Genomic DNA, 6000 nt, shown 5'->3' with positions numbered 1-6000 from the left:
ATATATGTACAAACAATCCCTGTTTTGTTTGAAGGGGAGGGCATTTTTTGGTAGATTGATGCAAAAATGGGGAAATGTAATATAGGTATTAGAAAATGCAATGCAAGGATAACTATTGTAAATAGTTTGCACCAGTGCATAGTGTATGTAATACAACTTCTAACTAAAAAATATGTTACATTTGCTCCAACAGTTTAAGCCACATTCAAGCAGGTCTTAAAATGTACAATGCACAATTAAAGGAGAATTCAACCCAAACCTTAAAAACCCCCTACCCACCATCCCTACCTCGACCCCCCTCCCTCCCCCCCCAGCCTACCTGGTACCTGTTGCAAATGCCCCTAACTTTTTACTTACCGCTCTGTGCAGATTCTGTCCTCAGGAGTTCATGGCAGCCATCTTCTTTTCTTCGGTAAACTTCGGAAGCAGATCAGAGTTTTGTCGCATGCGCAGTTGGAGTAATCTTCTGGCCCCGAACAACTGCGCATGCGCTGAAAGTAATGAAAATTTCTGAATGTGCAGTTGTACGGGACCGGAAGATTATTCCAAATGCGCATGTGCCGAAACTCTGATCTGTTTCCAAAGTTAACAGAAGAGAAGAAGATGGCTGCCGTGAACTCCCGACGGCAGAATCTGCACGGAGGGGTAAGTAAAAAGTTAGGGGCATTTGCCCCGGGTACCAGGTAGACTGGCGGGAAGGAGGGAGGGGGTCCTGGTAGGGTTTGGGGGTAGGGGGGTTTTAAGGTTTGGGTTGAATTCTCCTTTAATATTCACAATGCAATAATCGACATTGCAACATGCAAATTTATATTCTTGTTTGTATGCAAATGTCTTAATGTCCTTAGCATATTGATTATGGGTGAGGGCAGATCTGTAATATATAATGGCTTTAGAGTTCTATTGGAAGTGCTAAAGTTAAACACTCTGGCTACAATATATTTTAATCACATGAATGTATGTTTACAGTGTTCCAGTTGTGTTAATATTTATTTTTTCTGTTGCTGGTGTTCTTTATTAAAATAGCAGCTTTTTCTTGAAATATTAAGCCAATTTATGGTTCAGGTTCTAGACATCTAAGAGAGTGTATGGATTACATATTTGTCTGGGTTGAATGCATACAGCAAGTTGTTAATAATTTTTAGCCTTTGTAATCGCCAGTAATACTTTTTCAGTAAGACATATCTACTGTTGGTATGTTGATTAGTTCTAATGTTATTTTTTCTTATTTAAGTATACAGTATTTACTATATACTTGATACGTTTGATTTTATTATTGTCTTTGCTGACTCTATAATAAAATATAAGTTACAAAAAAAGAATTGTAGAGATTTATATATACAGTGAAACTCAATTATACACCCCCTAATTTTAAGTTATACCCCCTTTCCCATATATTTTTTTTATGATCCCAACTACATATTATGAATAATATATTTCCCTAATGCTACATTTCCCGATTTTACACCATTTTTTACTGATCCCCAGAAAAACCATAAAATAGGGGTTCTACTGTATATATATTTACTTATGGTATATAGAAATATAAAAGGAATTTGTGGAAGACATTTGCCAACCATAAAGCACTATTGGCAATGCAATACCCTTTATCAAGCTCACATCAAATCAAAGCAGGTTTATTACAGACAAGGATAGAGTGCTCTGTGTTGATAGAATATGTATGGGGGAATGTGATATTGGTCGCTAATGCAAAAATTGTTGTCACAATGCAAATACATTTTCGTAAAGTGAAAGATTTTGCCATTGTGAACACTTTGCCCCTTACACAACAGTAGGATAGCAATTGGAAATGTTTTACTTTGCGATAGTGTGCAGTGTATGTAATACAACTGCTCAGTGAAAAAGTTTTTTATTGAGAAAATGTTTGCCGAAACTTTACTCCACCTTCAAGCAGGTGTTAAAGGTTCTCAATGTGCAATTAAGATTTGCAGAGCAATAAAAGCCTTATGAAGAATATTACATTGCGCCATGCAAATTTTTATTTACATATTTGTTTTCTTTGTGAATTTTGCTACATTACCCCCATGGTAAATAATGTTTCACCTTTTGAAAATTATAAGGATGTTTTAAGTCACCAAGGGGTTCAAAAGACCATATAAAGACATGGCTGAATGCCAAGTACTTTTATACAGGTCATGGAACTCTGAGTGACGAATATCCTCATATTTTATTATACTGTCATGTGTATTGTAAACATGTGAAATCTTTCTTGTATGAAGCAATTAGCAAAACAGGCCCATACCGCTTCACCTAAAAATCTGCAGAAACATAGAAAAGAACTTGAAATGGAGAAATCTGGCAGAAATTTCTACAAAATGAACTGACCTCTAAGAAAAGGTGAAATGATATTGCAGTTAAGGAGTATTTTGCTCTGCAATAGTGTATACAACTGTTCTTCATAGAAAAAAAAGGCTTCCATGTTGCCAATTTCTTCTAAACATGGCTCCATGCTGCTTCTTAGATTGCCAGGGGGAGGGCTCTTATCCATTTATGCTGCATATTTTTTTATGGTGGCAAAACGCATGATAAAAGTCTAATATATATTTGCAAATTTTTTTGCCACTGGCTATAAAATGTTGCTCTTCCGTAATCGTATGCCCAAGCTCTAAAGTGCATAGATATAAAATGGGGTAAATTTATCAAAGAGTGAAGTTAGAGATCACAACAGTCCTCTAGAGTTAAACTCTCAATTTATTTCTATGGGATTTTGAAAGGCGTATTTATCAAAGGATGAACTTTCACCATCACCCATTAATAAATACTCTTTTAAAAATTCCATAGAAATGAATGGAGAGTGGCAGAATAATACTTTTCTCTAACTTCACTCTTTGATAAATATTCCCCAAAGAGACTATAGCTAATATACTTTCCTGTATTAATAGGGAAACGTTTGATTTATATGGCTGAATAATGCAAAAATATATACAGTACACACTAAAAAATATACATGTGTATTTATTGCAAACTATATTTCTCATGTTACCATAACTGTTTTTTCCCATTGTGCCTAAAAAGTGTAATTTACTTTACTTGGTAATCAATACATCAGTTCTGATGCCCTTGTTTTAGCTGTAATTTTTTCTAATATGAAATATGTACAGTAGCTATAATAATGTTCTGATTTGTGAGTCAGAAAAAAATAATGAAAGCTTTCTATGCCTCATAAATAATTACCCAGCAAGGAATTGATTTATATTCTACTGTACATCTATAATGGACTGCATAAAGGCATTGTTATAAAGGTCAGTGTGAGAGGTTGGGGTGTTAAATGATAAAATAATACAGTTGCAAGGGGAGGAGGCAAAAGAAAAAATAGGGGTAAAAGTCAATTAGTAGATCAAAAGATGAAAGAGCAATTTCTGTAATAAAGAAGTAATAATTATTCAGGCTCAGAGAGAACTGAAAATGAAATATGCCACTTATTACTGAATGCAATGAAAAAGCAGTTGGTCGTCAAAATGGCTGGAATCATTGTGTGTGTAAAAGAAACTTGACAAAAGCTCAAAATCGATTTCTTTGGGGTGATTAGGTATCCTGCTGGATTCCAAGCCAGTTGATATTTGCAAGAATTCATTTTTAAATTAATTTATAAATGTCCCATAAGCTTTATGGATTTAGGGGTAAATTTACTAAGCGGCCAAAATTCCCCAACGACGGCTTTGCAACCATCGAAACTCTTTGCCAGGCGAAAATTCACTCAAACAACGCTAATTTACTAAAATGCAAAGTTGCGTCCATGCCGCCGAACGCTGGTGAATTGTTGCTAGCGTTATCTCGGTAATCAAAGCAAAGATGTGCTAGCGTTCAATTATGCTTATTGCAACTTCGTTAGAGGTCTTCGATTGGGCTAATTTGCATATGGCAGGAAATTATAAAGTAGAATGGACGTATATGTTGCAGCAAATACATTAGATTACACAAGTGCCCTACACATGAGCCCACTGTATAGTTTATGTTCCATATGTTAGAAAATGTATGGGGGAACCCGGTTACCCAAAAATTTTTTTGAAAAGACGCCAGCATTTTTTGGGACTGGAGAAGGCAAGTCTGGCGAAATCGGTAATGTTCAGTAAAATACACATCTTAGTGTATTCGCCAGAGCGAAAATTTATTTGACGATAGAGTGTGAATGAGCGCTAGCATCTGTCTCTTTTGCTAGAGAAGTTACGACTGTACCCGTTAGTAAATTGGCAAAGTGCTTGAAAGCAGTAACGCTGGTGAATCGTCGCCAGTGTTAGTCACTTTGCCCTTTAGTAAATCTGCCCCATAGTATCTAGGACAGGGGTGCCCAAAAGGTAGATCGGGATCTACCAATAGACCTTTAGCTGGGGATCAGCAGATCTCAAGACAATGTCAACAAACAGCTTGTCTATTGTCCTATTAATGTTTTTCATTCAGATATTTCTTAGGTTATGGTTACATAAGAAATATTTAGCGACCCTAAAGATTCACTAGTCTGAAAGCTGCTTGTATATAAAAATATTTTCAACTTTTTCCAAAACTTCATTTTTCATTGTTATTTTTGTAACTTCCCTTGAGAAGAGTATTTTTTTTAATGTTTTACTTTCTAGGTAGTACTGTTAGTGGGAGTAATCACCTATGTTGTTTTATGTTGAATGTATTGAAAATGTTATGTATTGAAAATGCTTTTGCCATTTTCCTTAAAAGACCAGTATCATAAAAACATTTTTTTTTAAAATGTTTCTTTTTAACAAATAAAAAAACTAAGACAGTTTTAACTTTTAAATCGCAAAGCTTTTATTAAGAAATTACTTACCGATTCTCTGCATGCGCTCCTCTTCAGAAACGGCAACAGGATAATGATCCATTGTGCTGAGCTCGATTTCTCCTCCCTGCCTTCTATGAGAGATAGCCAGGGAGGAGAAATCGAGCGCCACGCGATGGATCGTCGCCCTGTCGCCGTTTCTGAAGAGGAGCGCATGCAGAGAAACCGTAAGTAATTTCTTAATGAAAGCTTTGCGATTTAAAAGTTAAAACTATCTCGGTGCTTTTTTCATTAAAAAGAAACACATTTTTTATTAAAAAAAATGTTGTGTTACTGGTCCTTTAACAAAAAAAGAAAAAAATCTATATCTTGTTTTTTAAAAAGCACTTGTTGTTTTGCTTTTACTCTTTCTCTCACCGTGGAGTTAGCAGAATTAGTTTAAAGAGAGAGATAAGGAGCTCTGAATAATGAGACACTCCCTTCCCCTAATTGCCTTCTGCAATGTCATTCATAAAGAGACTAAAAAGCCTGGGTCCAGCACTGAAATCTGTAGTATTTCTTCTTCAATTCTGATCCACTCTAACTATTGGAAATATATACAATTTATAAAAAACATCTGAACTCAAGACATTATTTTACCCAGTAATTATTTAATTAATTTACAATAATTTACTGTTATGTACCAGCCTGTGATTTAGAACCATGTTTATTGTTTCGCAAAAAGCCTACCCCCTCTTCTTAGAAGTTGATTACATTTGTCTGACACAAAAGATTCTTTTTAATTCCTGGTTACAATCTTTAATCAATATATTGTTTAGGAGTAGTGATGGGAAATTATTTTGACGCCTATTGACTTCAATTTGTTTCGCAGATTTCTTGCCGTTTTGCGAATTTCACTGTAAATTTTCAAAAGAGCGAAGAATTTGCAAAATGCATTCAAGTCAATGGGCGTCAAAATAATTTTCTTGCGCGCAACTATTTTGACGCAGAGCCATTTTTTAAAATTTGCTTGTGGCAAAACACAGAAATTCACCGCAAATTTGTGTCTTGCAAATTTATTCGCCCATCACTATATAGGAGTTCAGAGTATAATATCTTGGTAGCCCTGCATACAGTGTTTTCAGTATTGAAGGTTGATGCTGTAATTTCCTGTTCCAGGTCTCATTCCTTTTTATAAATATTGGCTCCACACCAGCTTTCAGGCTTGCTGCACCAACCCGAAAAATGGATTGTTCATCTTCCAAATAATTTCTTCA

The sequence above is a fragment of the Xenopus laevis genome, chromosome 4S (assembly GCF_017654675.1).
Source record: "Xenopus laevis strain J_2021 chromosome 4S, Xenopus_laevis_v10.1, whole genome shotgun sequence".
In the NCBI taxonomy this organism is placed as follows: Eukaryota; Metazoa; Chordata; class Amphibia; order Anura; family Pipidae; genus Xenopus; species Xenopus laevis.
Note: the sequence above shows the minus strand (reverse complement) of the source record.